Source organism: Rhodnius prolixus, unplaced genomic scaffold (assembly GCF_049639745.1).
Source record: "Rhodnius prolixus isolate KJV_2025 unplaced genomic scaffold, Rpr scaffold_3, whole genome shotgun sequence".
NCBI classification, from domain to species: domain Eukaryota; kingdom Metazoa; phylum Arthropoda; class Insecta; order Hemiptera; family Reduviidae; genus Rhodnius; species Rhodnius prolixus.
This window is the reverse complement of record NW_027411603.1, coordinates 24,218,624-24,234,636: the sequence shown is the minus strand read 5'-3', so window position 1 is coordinate 24,234,636 and position 16,013 is coordinate 24,218,624. Positions and strand designations below refer to the sequence as shown.

The window sequence follows — 16,013 nt, the reverse complement described above, 5'->3', positions numbered from 1 at the left end:
ACTCCTGAGACCAAAGAACAATCTAAACAATGGGTTACCAAGGGGGAATCTGCGCCAAAAAAGGCGAAGACCGTTCCTTCGGCCGGAAAGATTATGGCGACTGTCTTTTGGGATTCGCAAGGAATAATCCTCATCGACTATCTGGAAAAGGGTAAAACTATTACAGGTGCATATTATTCATCGTTATTGGACCGTTTGAAAACCGAGCTGCAAGAAAAACGCCCACGATTGGCCCACAAAAAAGTCCTTTTCCATCACGACAACGCACCAGCTCACACCTCAGCAGTTGTGGTCGCAAAATTAATGGAAATAGGGTTCCAACTCGTTTCACATCCCTCCTATTCTCCAGACTTGGCTCCCTCGGACTACTATTTGTTCCCCAATATGAAGAAGTGGCTGGCGGGAAAAAGATTTTATTCAAACGAGGAGGTGATTGCAGAAACGAATGGCTATTTTTCAGACTTGGACAAATCCTATTATTCGGAAGGGATCAACAAACTAGAGCAGCGTTGGACGAAGTGTATAAGCCTAAAAGGAGACTATGTTGAAAAATAAAAAAGGTTTACCCCAAAAAATTAAGTAGTTTTTATTTTTGCACGGACTTTTCAAACGACCCTCGTAATGTAGTTAATAAATTATGAATAAATATCCACATGAACAAAGTGAAATTATATTTTGTATATACTGAGAACTTATCATTGCAAATATATATTTTTCTTAAAAAAATAAGGAAGTTAGGAATTTTCGCAATTTTTAAAACGTTTTTAGAAATCGTTTCTAATTAATAAACAAATAATTAAATTTGCAAATGGCTGTTAATTTTATACAAAACTTGATTGCATTAAAACAATTTTAGTAAATAAAAAAAATTGCAGTTTTTCATTTATTTTTTAATAGGTCATACCTGAATAGATTGAGAAGGCGGGTAAACCCCTATGGCGCTGTTCTGTAACATAAGAATAAGACTTCCATATTTTTTATTGTTCACTTCCAAAATGGAGATGATCCACAGCACTTTTGCAAGAAAAACAAAAAAACAAAAGAACAAAATGCCGGATCTTTATTTATTTTTTTTGTGTAAGTAAAAAATTGTGGATTTTTTTTTAATACTATAAGAATGATATATTACATTTGTCAGATTAAGATTTAAATTTTTAACATCTTTTTCAGGCGTTTGAGAGAATCAATTTGGACCGATTAGTAAGCCTTACAAGTAGCAATGAAAAATATAGTTTGAGACAATCCTAATTAAAAATCTACAAAGGATAAAAGTCAGATTATGGAGGCTATGTTAAAGTGAATCGACGAGCTGGAAACAGCTGGTACGTCTTGGAGTTCACTTTGTGGGTAACGATTACAGAGGGCATTCGTCTACTATATAGTAACCTTGAGTGCAAAGTCCTTGACTTGACTGTTCGCTAGAATTTCCTGATGTTGGACTAGATGATTAAAACTAGTTGAAGATGGTAAACGAAATCGCATAAGATTTTATCTCAACAATTTTTTTTCTTTTTTAATGTACTTAATTTACAAATAACTTTGCAACTCTCGCAGAATCACAAAATTTTTTTTTTCCTGAGCAAATGTATCAAGGAAATGGATATGTATAATATAAATATTATATAATTCTAGAAATACTCTTAAATATTACCTAGAGTGAAACGTACGTGTCTGAAAGTTGTTGGTCGTTTCCTGTAAAGTAGAACTGAAGAGAATGTAAACAAGAACTTTTACTGTGGCCCTCGAGAATTTATTTAAAAAGAAATGTCCCCCAGCTTTGACCATTCGCTCAAAGTTTCTGGTAAGTTGAACGTTCAAAAGCAATCCCCCAAAAAACTGGCTGTGAGGTAAGCTAGCTAGTTCTCGTTCGCGAGATCCTTCTCGCCTTGCAATGATGAGGATCATAAAGCGAATATCTCTCTAGGTGAAAACCAAAAACTTACTAGAGCCTCTATCGCCTCGCTCAGCAAGGTCAAAAAGTGATTTAAAGTTCACAGAGCCTTGCTATATCTCTTAGAATCCTTCGGGTATTATTTAAGCAAGGCTGACGTTAACTCAGTGGGCAACTCTTTCACCAGTAATTTGGTCTGTAATTTTCATTATAAGACCACTAAAAAACATACTGTATCCTTTTTGGGGCCAGATCATTTGCCTTCTCATTGTCCATAAGTTTTTTTGTTTTTTTTTTGTTTTCTTTTTTTGGCATTGGCTTCCGCCATACAGCCAGCATCGTCTAGGTGCTTATCACTAGAATATCACTTACTCTCCATTCTTACCTACAAATACATTCGCTTCACACATTCATCATTCTACTATATACCGCTATTTACATAAACTACTGCTAATGGATGGAGCAGCACTCTGTGCTCCTGCCATCCTTCTCGCTTAACCAAAATTAAAATCACGTAATCCTTCTCTAAGCATTTTGTTCCATTCATTCTAATTCGGCTATAGCTTCTAAATACATTCATATTTCATTGCTAGCTCTGCTAGGATACAGTATGTTTTTTAGTGGTCTTATAATGAAAATTACAGACCAAATTACTGGTGAAAGAGTTGCCCACTCTGAGTTAACGTCAGCCTTGCTTAAAGGTAGATTCTATAAAACTATGGCAGATCAGTTACCTAGACAACCATGGTTTAAGGGAACTGTCACTAATAAATGGGTTGTTACGACAATAAGCAGGCTGAGAGCGAACCACGCGGTGTGCGGATCGTATCTACACAGGATCAACAAAAGGTGCTCTCCTCTTTGCGTAGATTGCAATGAGGAGGAAGATTTCAAACATGTAATAATGATATGTCCACGTTATGTGGTGGAAAGGAAACGAATGTTTGACGATATATACAGGTATTTAGATGCACCATTTCGCTACGAAGACATTATATTCTCCACCAACAGTTATGTGCTTAAGTCCATAAGTTCTGCATCGACGTATCAACAATAAGAACAGATGAGTGAATTGGAACTATCTATTTCAGCGAAAGACTGAATATAGTCCTACACCATTTAAGAATTGTCTTGGACAACTGACGACAATAATTGATTAAAGATTTATTAATCTAATTGGTCAATTAAAGGACTATAAAGCAATTATTCAGTTCTCTGATTTAAGTTCATGATTTCTCTCCCAATTGTTTTGAATACTTCCATTCAAAAAAATTTTGAAAAGTTAACAACTTCGCTAGCAAACGCTCTTTGAACAGGAAATAAACCAAGATATCGATCTCAAATCGATCAAGATAAAGATATACCCATTTTTTGATGAAAGTATGAAAGTACTATATTTGAAAAGAAATGTATGGTTATTACGCAAAAACTATGCTATTTACAAATACTTAGTAAACATTTAGTGCAATTCAGATTCACATTTTAAAAATGGTCTCATTGTTTAGTTTCAGTTCAGAGGTTTTGTTTCAGGGAAAGAAAAGAGCTTTCTGTCGAGCCAGTAAAATAATCAGCGCTCTACTGCTAACTCTGTTCATAACGCAACGTGTCTATTTCAGCCAGCAACGCCAAAAATTAGTACTTTGATTTATGATAATCATCCATTCATAGATAATAGATAGATACTAAGTTAAATCTCATTTTAAAAACCAAAAAAATCACATCTTCTACTAAAATAATGTAGATATTAAAATAATTTACTCCTAAGTTGAGAACAAAAAATTATGTATTAATTTGTTAAATAAATATTTTGAAGTTGATTGCTCATCATAAATTCTACTGCAGCAAATAATTGCTACTGAATCTACTGCATATTGTGATCATTTATTGTTTGTGCAAGCGCTGACTCTTCATGCATAAAAAAAAAACAGCTCATCAAGATTTCCAAATAAATAACTCTTTTCAGCAGGAAGTTAACACCTTTATATTCAAGAGTCTACACGAGACAAATCCGAGAATAAGTTGGAGAAAAATAAAAAAATGCTAAACGATTGCAGAACTTTTGTACAGATGACCCTACAATAAAGTTTACAACCTGAATTTGATCCACAAAACCATAGTTTGTTTTCGCGATATTAACTTAGTATTAACCAAACAGTTAAGAGTAAATATCCTATAGATTTATTAGTAAAAAAAAAAAAAAAGATATAGTACAGTCAATGTAGAGAAGAAGTTGGCGCCCAAAACTTCCATAATTGTAGCTAGCGTCAATCTATAACACTACTAACCGTACGGCAAACATTAGGCCCATCCAAGTTGATGGCGTATATACCACCTTGCGCGTTCTCTGGATAAAATACCACGTGTTCGTACCTAATAAATAGTTATGTTTTACCACGTTTTAATGTTATATGGCCTTTTTTTAGTGTGTGTGTTTGTTATTACTGATTTCCTGTTAATGTATAACTGATCATAGATTCCGATCTTGGTTTGGATTTTATTACATATTTGTTTGTGTTCAAATGATTGTTTTGTTAAAACTATTGATGGACATGTTGTGGCTATTAACTTAACACAAGAAACATAAAAATATAAATAAAAATTAGTTAAAACTCTTTGTTGTTTATCGTAAATTATTAATATTATTGAAGTTTTCTTGACTAGCCGGCCGCTGTATTGATGAACACACTGTCACTGTTTGGAACACAGTAAAACTTATCAATATACACAAGTTGTAACCACTAGCAAGTCTAACACTGTACTGAAAACAAACACTGCACTTACCAATACTGTACTGAAAAACATACAGAAACACAAAGCAAGAACCATTTGTAGCAACCATAAGCACAAGGCTGGGCTTCGGTTCTTTCTCCCCTCTCCGTTTCACATTCAATTCAAACCATTTAGGAAGCATCATGGCCGTACGCAACTAAAGTGGGGTTGTCTAACCCTCTTACAGACTTTTTTGTCTGTATATCTGTGCGCAATGGTTAATAATAAAAAAAAAAAAAAGCATAAAGTGCCCCTAGTGACCCTATTTAGAGTTAACCTAGCTCCCTTCTGGAGTCCATAGGTCTGCTTTTTTAATTCAATACACACCTGGCTTGTACTTCACCTTCTTAGACACGCTGTCCTCTGTCACTTCACATGGTTGTTAGTTTTATTATTCTTTTCTTTTTTTTTTATGCATTTCCGGTGAGTGTTATTTTTTTTTTAAAAAAAAAAAAAGTTCCACTTCCTCTGGGCACTGCTTCTTATTTTTTTTATAGCAATCAAGACGTCAACGCCTTCATAACTGCGGAACGTGAGGCTTTTAATTGTTTTAGAATGACTACTTTAACTTTATCCGTGGTTTGCTGACGAGAAAAGAAGTTGAGATTCGGAAACAATAAGAATGTCCTGCCTTAATAGAACTACTAGATAATTAGATAAGATAAATGAGGGAAATAGCTCATTATTGCAAACTAATTGATGAAAATACGTAGGCAGAAACGTTTACATAGAATTTATATAAGGTACGTATAGTTAAAAAATGTCCAAAGTTTCTATTTATAAGTATTACACAAATATAAAGATAACCAGTTTTAACAAAATATTGTTTTCTCAAAAACACATCAAGTAAAGTAATTGCCAATTTTTTCCAGGTGATTAGAAAACATACTTAACTACCAAGTTCTCGTATTAACCATTAAATAAAATCCAAGGCCGGGAATCGAACTCAGTACCACAATATATATTAGCTTTACAGGTCTCGCCTCTGACCGCTCGGCTACCGTGGCGGCTCAAACCAGATCAATTGTTTGTACACCAAAAACAGAAAGTAATTCCTCTTACGCTACATGAGTACAAATGAAAAGATTAAATAGCGGAATATTTTACCAGAATAGAAACCATTTTTGTAGTAATAATTTTTAGCTACTCAACTTAAACTCGAACAAAAGAAATATATGTTAGTTACCAATTCAAGTAGTCATATATTCATAGTTTTACGAGGGTCGTTTGAAAAGTCCGTGCAAAAATAAAAACTACTTAATTTTTTGGGGTAAACCTTTTTTATTTTTCAACATAGTCTCCTTTTAGGCTTATACACTTCGTCCAACGCTGCTCTAGTTTGTTGATCCCTTCCGAATAATAGGATTTATCCAAGTCTGAAAAATAGCCATTCGTTTCTGCAATCACCTCCTCGTTTGAATAAAATCTTTTTCCCACCAGCCATTTCTTCATATTGGGAAACAAATAGTAGTCCGAAGGAGCCAAGTCTGGAGAATAGGGGGGATGTGAAACGAGTTGGAACCCTATTTCCATTAATTTTGCAACCACAACTGCTGAGGTGTGAGCTAGTGCGTTGTCGTGATGGAAAAGGACTTTTTTGTGGGCCAATCGTGGGCGTTTTTCTTGTAGCTCGGTTTTCAAACGGTCCAATAACGATGAATAATATGCACCTGTAATAGTTTTACCCTTTTCCAGATAGTCGATGAGGATTATTCCTTGCGAATCCCTAAAGACAGTCGCCATAATCTTTCCGGCCGTAGGAACGGTCTTCGCCTTTTTTGGCGCAGATTCCCCCTTGGTAACCCATTGTTTAGATTGTTCTTTGGTCTCAGGAGTGTAGTGATGTATCCATGTTTCATCTACAGTGACGAAACGACGCTTAAAGTCATGCGGATTCTTCTGGAACAGCTGCAAACCGTCCTTGCAACACTTCACACGATTTCGTTTTTGGTCAAGCGTGAGAAAATCACTCGACTTCCTCGATTCAAACGAATGTCAAACACAAAGAAATAGACCGATCTGGCTGAAACTTGGTGTGTGTCCTTCCAAGAGATGCTACTAACTAAACATAACCTCGATACGCGCCAGTAGTGCTATCTCTCTGACTTTGCACGGACTTTTCAAACGACCCTCGTATTCATAGTTTTATATCACATTTATATTTCATAAGTTATTTTTCATTTAATTTTATTTATTTGTTCACACAAACTCCGTTGACGGACAATGACCTAGCGTAGGTCTTAGTTTATAGTTTTTGTTTGTATGTATATATGTTACAAAATTCCAGTTGTGTTAGTAAAGACAACATCTATCTATCTATTCATAGTCAAAATCTTTTCACAAAACTGATTAATGAACTCCTAATGTCGGAAGGAAGGACGAACTCACTCAGAAATTGAGAAAAACATGAAGATAAGACGGATAAAATTAGAGATATTATCTAGCATTGCTGAACCTAACAACATTTTCAACTGATAACAATAATTGTTAAGTTGGGATACTAGTGGATTAGGATGTGAGGTGATTGATGTGTGGAACTTATTATAACGGGATCTTACAGCTTCTGAAACATAAGGAACAAGGAAATCTCGGTGCAAGGTAGAGTTAGAGACATAGTAAGGAGCATTAGCGATTCGACGGAGTGTTTTTTGACTGGAAGGATTGGATTTTGTAGATATTGGAAGCTTTGGCTGAGCCCTAAAGTTCCATTCCGTAATTCCAGGCAGGTTTCTGTATCATGGTGTAGATGTCTTTTATTCTGTAGTGAGAGTTTAGATCGCTGGTCGAGAAGTCTAGTTGTGTTGAAGACGGTTTTTTTTTATTAGAATTGCAGTGCCCCCTATGGGCAGTATCATCAGGGTGATCGGTTCTGTGGATAGTGTAGTCGGTTATGTTGAAATAAGATCGGCTAGTAAAATGAGTCTCTGTGATGAGTCTTCAGCATTTTGAAGCATTGGTTTATGAAATAAAACCCTTAAAAATGGTTTTAAATGCCTTTTTGTTTAACCTTACGCCAGATATGCTGAGAAAGACAATGAAGTAAGTCACATTTTTGCATTTTCTAAAATAATTTAAAATCCCATTACACCCAAAATCCCATCTAATATGCACCAAAAAAAATATGATTCTATGTAATAATAAATAAAAACAAAAGTAATAAAGTTATTTTTATTATCTGCATTTTATTTCAGAGCAAAACACAAAACTCATTTTATCACAAAACTGCTCAAAATGGACTTACGCCACGTTCATTCTCACCGGGTCAATTGTGTTTGTATTTTGTAAAACAAAATGCCGGAATTTTTCTTCATAAAATATCTAAGCATTGTAGAATAAAAAGAAAAAAGATTATCGCTAATTTCAGTCATAATTTTTGTATTTGTTTTTAACCAAGTTTTGGAACCAAAGACTAAGTCATTTTTTTAAATATTTTTAGCGTCTTGACCGTTCAACTAGATTCAAGCACGACTATGTTCATTTTATTTTATTTATTTAAGCACTGAGATGAGCCTTGATTATTGCTGAACACATATCCGCAATAAAAATAAATGCTGAAAACAAAAAATACTGAAGAAAGTCGGCCAAAGAAACAACCAAATGTTCTAAATTGGAATCTAAAAAATAAAAATAAAAATGCTTAAATTGCAGACAAAGCACAGGTGTATTTGATACCCAACTTAACACAGCCACCTGAAGTTAATATCTGATTGTTATAATTAATGGCCATTATTTAGAAAATTTAGTCGAAATTTATTCCAAATAGGACTAATGGTAACCAATATTTAAACTCCCCGAGGTGCCATTATAAATACGGTAGGATTGTGGGTAATTTATTTTTCATGTGATACTAACGTGTATTAATTTTATTGATTAATATTTCGCTAGATTTAATTATTTATAACACAAAAGAAAATGTAGCAAATTTAGTTGGGGAATAAATATGAACAAGTTGTGAATGTTTATGTATTTTTTTTTTTTTGACTCACAAGACTTAGTCTCCAATGTTTACGTCATATTTCCTTTCTTATCACTAAGGGTACGTTTACAACGGAGCTGTGAGTATAGATGATAGCAGAGATAATAACTGATGGAGTAAAATATAATCGCTGATTAGTGTGCACAACGGAGCTGTGATACATCCAACATGTCCGAGAAGTGAAGAAGAGTTTTTATGTTCAGCAGCAACAAAAAGGTATATTTTAAAGAAAAAACGCTTTAGAAAATATCATGTACATCCCATAAATAAAAAACGAAGTACTTTGGGCGAATTTCACTATTTATATAAGGAACTTAGAAATTATCCGGATCGTTTTTTTGAATATGTGAGGATGGGTCCACCCACATTCGACTATATTTTAGAAAAAATAAGGTCAAAATTAAGAAAACTTTGGAAAAATTGTCATGGAAATCCTATAACCATAGAAGAAAAACTATTGATTACTCTTAGGTAAGGTTATATTGAGGAAAAACAAATAAATACACATGAAAATAAATGTAAGCACGATATAAAAAACAAAATATTGTTTAAAAGTAAATAATGAAATAATAACCAAAAATAATGAGTAAAGACAGCACTAAATAATTTTTCGACGTCCATTTTGAAGCTCCGATACTGGAGTTCAGCTAGCAGAAAAATGAAAAATTCAATTCTATCATCTAAGCTCGTTTATAGCAGCGCGTATGAGTCACTAGTCGAAGCTTCGTTGTGCACGCACACATAAGAATGTACTAGGTTATTCTATAAGCGCTGATGCATCACTGCTATCATCTCCGCTATCATCTATGCTCACAGCTCCGTTGTGAACGTACTTATCACACAACAAGAAATCTGTCCATTCCATCCACAAAATTATTTACTCTTGTAAAAAAAAACAACAACTTATCTACACATAGGAAACATTAAAACAAATCTTATCCGAGAATAATCAATCGAATTAACAATAATTCGACGCGATTTTAACATAAAAAGTTTTCAAGAACGCAATCAGATAAACAGTAGCAGAGTGACAGATAGGATTGCAGTAGAGACCAGGCTGCTTATGAAGATCAGCTGATGAGAGGTCAAATGAGATGACTCCGGGGGCTACTTCACCGCACCATCCGCTTCAATTGCCTCAATCTCTTCTGGACCACACGATAACAGCGATCTTTTGCATTTATACACATTTATTATTTCATTTCCTAGTAGAATAACTTTTTGACAAATTGTTTCTTTAAATATATTTTGAAACCCGTTTATTTAAAAAAATAAATAAATGCCATAAAACAAATATGTAATTTCTCCTATTTCATAGTTAACTGAAATAATAAATAGTAGAAACGTCTCTTTTAAGATAAATTTTAGCCCCCCCTTTCTCAACTAATTTGAAATAAATAAATTTTAAAGTTCAGTGAATTATTACTTTATAAAATATAATTTCTTTACATTAGCTGTTTATCACAATCAACTATACTTGCGTAGGAAATATTTCATATAAATTCAAAACATTTATACACTAACATTTCTTTAATAAAAGCAGAATGAAAAGCTAAATTATACTTTAGCGACATTAGCGTCGACATGCATTATTGCTTTGAAATGCAGTGCATTGAAAAAAGCTCGGGGCGCCAATAACCCTAAAATGTTGATGAGCCTTAAAATTAAGAAAACAAAAAGAAAGGTGTGGGACAATATTTTAAAAAAAATTCAAATTTAAACAAAAAACTTACTGAAATTAAAAAAAAAATAATAATAATTACGTAAAGCGCGGAAAGGAAAGTCCGTCTGAAAGTATGCTCTACATTTTTTTAGCAACAAATAAAGTTTAACAGCGTTCACATTCATAACAAAAGTCCGTTCATCAAGATTCAATCAGATTGCTGAAAATAAAATTAGACTTTAATTTAATTAGGTATTATTTAATGGACTATAATAATTATTTTTGATGTATTTAAACGTCTCTTTTTTTTGTCTAGTCAATTATTTTTTTTTTAATTTTTTTTTTTTGGCGCATCAACAGCTGAGGTCATTAGCGCCCGGAGCTTTTTCCAGTGCACTGCCGGCCTCCAGACAGTGTTCTCTCGTTACAGACAACACTGTCCATCACCGGACAGTGAGCTGTAAGAAGCTCCTAGGAAGAGAAAATATAAGGGTCAGCTGCTGGATTCGAACCCGGGACCTCCGCGTGGGAGTCCAGTATGCTAACCTCATAGCTAATCCCTTCCAATGTTATTATTATTATTATTATTTTTAATAAAAGCGCTCGGAGTTTTCTTTTTTTTTTAGGGCATTGCCGACCTCCTGGCAGTGTTCTCTCGTTACGGACATGACTGTCCAACACCGAACAGTGAGCTGTATAAAAAGCTCCTTGAAAGAGAAAATCTAAGAGCAAGCAGCTGGATTCGAACCCGGGATCACAGCGAATTTTACTTTTTTGCCAATTATTATTGTTTTTTCTTAACGCACCAACTGGTTCAGCTACTGTTATCATAAATATTCAATTGAAAAAGAAAAACCGAGTCCAGATAAGTTTGGTTATCCTTAAAATTATGAAAAGGAAACTGTTCAGTCAAAAAACAAGAAGGGAAATAACCCGTAATTATTATTTAATTAATCTTGCCGTTAATTATAGCCACTTTCTTACATTCCCAGACTAGGGAAAAGAGGTTTTAAACATTGGTTTATGAATTCCTCGTTAGCAAAAACGGTCAGCTGCAGCAAGTTGATGGCAATTGGTTTAAGAACTGCGACAGAAAAACCGAAAATTTGTTTTTTTGGCAAATTCAATGTGATACTGGGAAGCTGTGTCTTCATGCTTCTTTAAATGTTGTATTTATATTTATTTATTCATTTATTTTATTTTTATATATCCTTTTAATGTAATTTACACCTGTACCTACAGGGTACAATAAGTAAATGCGATAAGTGTATATAAACAAATAACGTGGCAGACGTGAATGACGGTCATCCAGTGATGGCCGCCATTAGTCACCCAGTTGGTCACGGGGGCCTACGGCGCCTCAGCCGTCTACGAGGATTGGAGGGTAGCGTAGTTGAAGATAAGTTTGCAGCTAAAGGGTTGTGATGAAGTGAGAGTTTTTGATGGAAATTTTTATTTCGGATTTTGGCAAGTTCGGAGATGAGTGGAATTTGGAGATCTGTATGTATTGTGTGGTTGCTAACATAGAATGGAGCGTCTACTATGCGGCGTAGTATTTTAGATTGGAGTGTTTGCAGTCTATTGATGTTTGATTTTTTAGCTGTTCCGTAAAGTTCGAGTCCGTAAGTCCATATTGGTGTGAGAAGAGCTGTATAGAGTGGTCGTTTGTTCTGTATTGAGAGTTTTGAGCGTTTGTCACAAGTAGTCTGGCTAGAAGTTTGTATCGTTTGTTTAGTTCGGTACGTTTAAGTCTTGTATGGGGGTTCCAGGAAAGTCTCTTGGTCTAGGTAGATTCCAAGGTACAGCACACGGTCGGCTGGTGGGGTAGGTGTATGATGTAAGAAGACAGGTGGTGGAGTTTGACGTTTGAGTGTGAAGACTATGTATTTAGACTTAGTTGGGTTAATTTTTATACGCCAGTTTTCTAACCAAGGTTCTATTGAGTGAAAGTGGGACTGTAGTGAGCGTACTGCGAGGATAGGGTCAGAGTGTGTGGAGAGAATAGCAGTGTCGTCAGCGAAGGTGTAAATAGAGGTATTAAGGTTAGAAGGTAAGTCGGCAGTGTAGATTGTGTAAAGACACTTCCCTGTGGCACACCAGCAAGGTTGTATTTTTTAAAGACAAAATTAATTTATGTTAACCGCGTTAATAGATAGCGTTCGATTGAAACCATTTTTTGTTACAGTTTAGATGGTAAGCTTATTCCCTTAACTCTTGACACTAAGTATGTCACAAATGCAGGGTACTTTTGACATATGTGCATAGAAGAGAACATAAATAGTTACTAAAACAATAAATCCTAATAATTACAAAGGGTGCGGTCCAATAGGACGAAGTTAATCTTCAAATAATGAGGAAGAATAATCTCCTATTGTGTTAATGTAGTTCCTTTACAATGACACTGGAGTGATAGAGGCTCATGGGGCAGAGGGTAGTCAGCGAGGGGTATAATTTGAAAGAGAGGACATTAGAAAAACACGTGGTATTTATTACAAACTATCACAAACAAGTACCATAAATCTTGGGCACAGATGTCAGGTTTCTTCTTTAGATGTAAATTAATAATTGAAAATAGATCCCATCCGATGGCCTCCAACATTTCCTTCCTCACTACACAAATTACACACGTGTATAATACAGATGTATTTTATATAATTTATTATTTTTGTAATTAAGAAATAAATACGTATAAAGGCATTATTAAAAGGAAAAAAAATGATAAAAAGTTGTAACAATTAAGGTAATGAAAGTGAAGAACCGAAAATGTAGCTGGTGAAGGTAAATGGTTCTGCGTTCGAGTAAGAAATAGTTACTGCACAAGTGAGAGAAGCGCTAATGTCACTCACTCGTTCAGTTGTTATGTTCATGAGCGTTGCAAGTTATAAAGTAAGGAGATTCTCTTTAAGAACACGGATGTTAAAACTTTAAAGTAATTTCATGGAACGGATTAGCTATGCGGTTAGCGTATTGGATTTCCACGCGGAGGTCCCGGGTTCGAATCCAGCTGATGGCCCTTAGAGTTTCTGTACCATAGGAGCTTCTTACACTGTCCGGTGATGGATAGTGTTGCCTGAAACTAGAGAATACTGTCCGAAGGCCGGCAGTGCATTGCAAAAAAGCTCAGGACGCTAATAACCTTTTGACGCGCCTTAAATAATTAAAAAAATAATAATTATACATCAATTTTTCAAATTGTAATTACGGTATGTCTTGTGTGTTTAATTACTAAAGTATCTGATTCTGGAAAGAAAAGTAATATTTCATTTATTCAGTCTAACGTGGCAAGAAGTACCTTGATTTAGACGGAATTCAGCCAGAACAATGTTCAAGTAGATCAGCTGTACCCTAGTTTACTACGTTTAACATTCTTGTAAAATGCTAATTACTTTTAAACTGAAAACTAATGTATAAGTTGCCTTAGTCAATAGAAAAATTTTCGATTAGTTTTCGTCACTACTTGTGTAAGTCAATGTTAAGTGAAATTAAGTCTGCTGTATGATAAAGCGCAGAATTAATAGCCGAACTCAACAAATTGAAATATCCTTCACCGTGTATTATATTGCCAATTTTAGATTAGTCCAGTTAGATAATGCACTGAAAAAAGCTCCAATAGCGCCAATAACCTCAGATGTTGACCTATTCCATTGACCATCCTCACATCTCGGACATGTCCGAGCTAGCTGATTCATCTTGATTTAATGAAACGTACTGTATCTTCTTGACCAGGAATTATAACATACTACCATTAAATGAGATTAAATTTTTGTTTAGTCGTACTGAAGTATAAAACCAAAATTTTCTAAGCCAATCTCAATTGATTAGTAGCCTTCATGACATGGTTTTTCTTTGCGGTATAATACTTACGAGGGTCGTTTGAAAAGTCCGTGCAAAAATAAAAACTACTTAATTTTTTGGGGTAAACCTTTTTTATTTTTCAACATAGTCCCCTTTTAGGCTTATACACTTAGTCCAACGCTGCTCTAGTTTGTTGATCCCTTCCGAATAATAGGATTTGTCCAAGTCTGAAAAATAGCCATTCGTTTCTGCAATCACCTCCTCGTTTGAATAAAATCTTTTTCCCACCAGCCATTTCTTCATATTGGGGAACAAATAGTAGTCCGAGGAAGCCAAGTCTGGAGAATAGTGGGGATGTGAAACGAGTTGGAACCCTATTTCCATTAATTTTGCGACCACAACTGCTGAGGTGTGAGCTGGTGCGTTGTCGTGATGGAAAAGGACTTTTTTGTGGGCCAATCGTGGGCGTTTTTCTTGCAGCTCGGTTTTCAAAAGGTCCAATAACGATGAATAATATGCACCTGTAATAGTTTTGCCTTTTTTTAGATAGTCGATGAGGATTATTCCTTGCGAATCCTAAAAGGCAGTCGCCATAATCTTTCCGGCCGAAGGAACGGTCTTCGACTTTTTTTGGCGCAGATTCCCCCTTGGTAACTTATTGTTTAGATTGTTCTTTGGTCTCAGGAGTGTAGTGATGTATCCATGTTTCATCCACAGTGACGAAACGACCCTTAAAGTCCTGCGGATTCTTCTGGAACAGCTGCAAACCGTCCTTGCAACACAATTTCGTTTTTGGTCAAGCGTGAGCAATCGCGGCACCCATCTTGCGGATAGCTTTGTCATGTCCAAATGTTGATGCAAAATATTATGTACCCGTTCATTCGAGATGCCCACAGCACTAGCAATCTCACGCACCTTCACTCTACTGTCATCCATCACCATATCATGGATTTTATCAACGATTTCTGGAGTAGTAACCTCAACAGGGCGTCCAGAACGTTCAGCGTCACTTGTGCCCATATGGCCACTCCGAAAATTTTGAAACCACTTATAAACTGTTCTAATCGAAGGTGCGGAGTCACCATAATGTTTATCAAGCTTCTCTTTAGTCTCCTCAGGCGTTTTGCCTTTCATAAAGTAGTGTTTAATCAACACACGAAATTCTTTTTCGTCCATTTTCTGAAAATCACTCGACTTCCTCGATTCAAACGAATGCCAAACACAAAGAAATAGACCGATCTGGCTGAAACTTGGTGTGTATTCTTCCAAGAGATGCTGCTAACTAAACATAACCGCGATACGCGCCAGTAGTGCTATCTCTCTGACTTTGCACGAACTTTTCAAACGACCCTCGTACAATGCCATCAATGATATAATCATCAAATCGAATCACCTTATTATACTAAACTGTAATCTAGTAACCCATGACAATCGCTTTTAATTAATAAAATGGTACCAAGACTATATTGGAGATAATTATCACGTTTTGTTTGTTGTAACATTTTGATAAGAATCATCACATCTCAATTCATATCGTTGGTAAAGTTCCCTTACATGAAGAACTTAGAGGCATACTCCAGTTGGCAAGATTCCAACATCTGCATAATTCTGCCACGTACTCATTAGTTGGCCTGATTAATATTAGATGATTTCTTAGCTTGTTGAAACGAATGATGCTGGTTTTTCAGTTTTACTAAACCAGAGAAAACAGTAATTGTGGATTTCGAATTCCGCAAGCAATAACTGAAGTGAACTGCAGGGAAAACTATGGTCCAGTTTTTATAAGAATTGGTTCCAAATTCTACATTTTATACGACAGAAATCAACATGCAATATTTGCATTCAGTGAATAAATGGTTTAAAATGTGTTAATTCCGCTGGGCTGTATAATATAATTGATTTTAGCACGCATATTTCTT

The 16,013-nt window shown here is 35.1% G+C and overlaps 1 protein-coding gene across 1 annotated transcript in view; it reads right to left on the bottom strand.

The window, feature by feature from the left end:
* Nucleotides 1–16,013, bottom strand: part of LOC141453154 (homeotic protein antennapedia-like) — a 1,160,806-nt gene that overhangs the window by 1,111,966 nt on the left and 32,827 nt on the right. The window contains exon 2 of the transcript XR_012457808.1: nt 905–946. The gene's annotated coding sequence lies outside the window, so the exon portion shown is untranslated. The remainder of the gene's footprint in view (nt 1–904; nt 947–16,013) is intronic.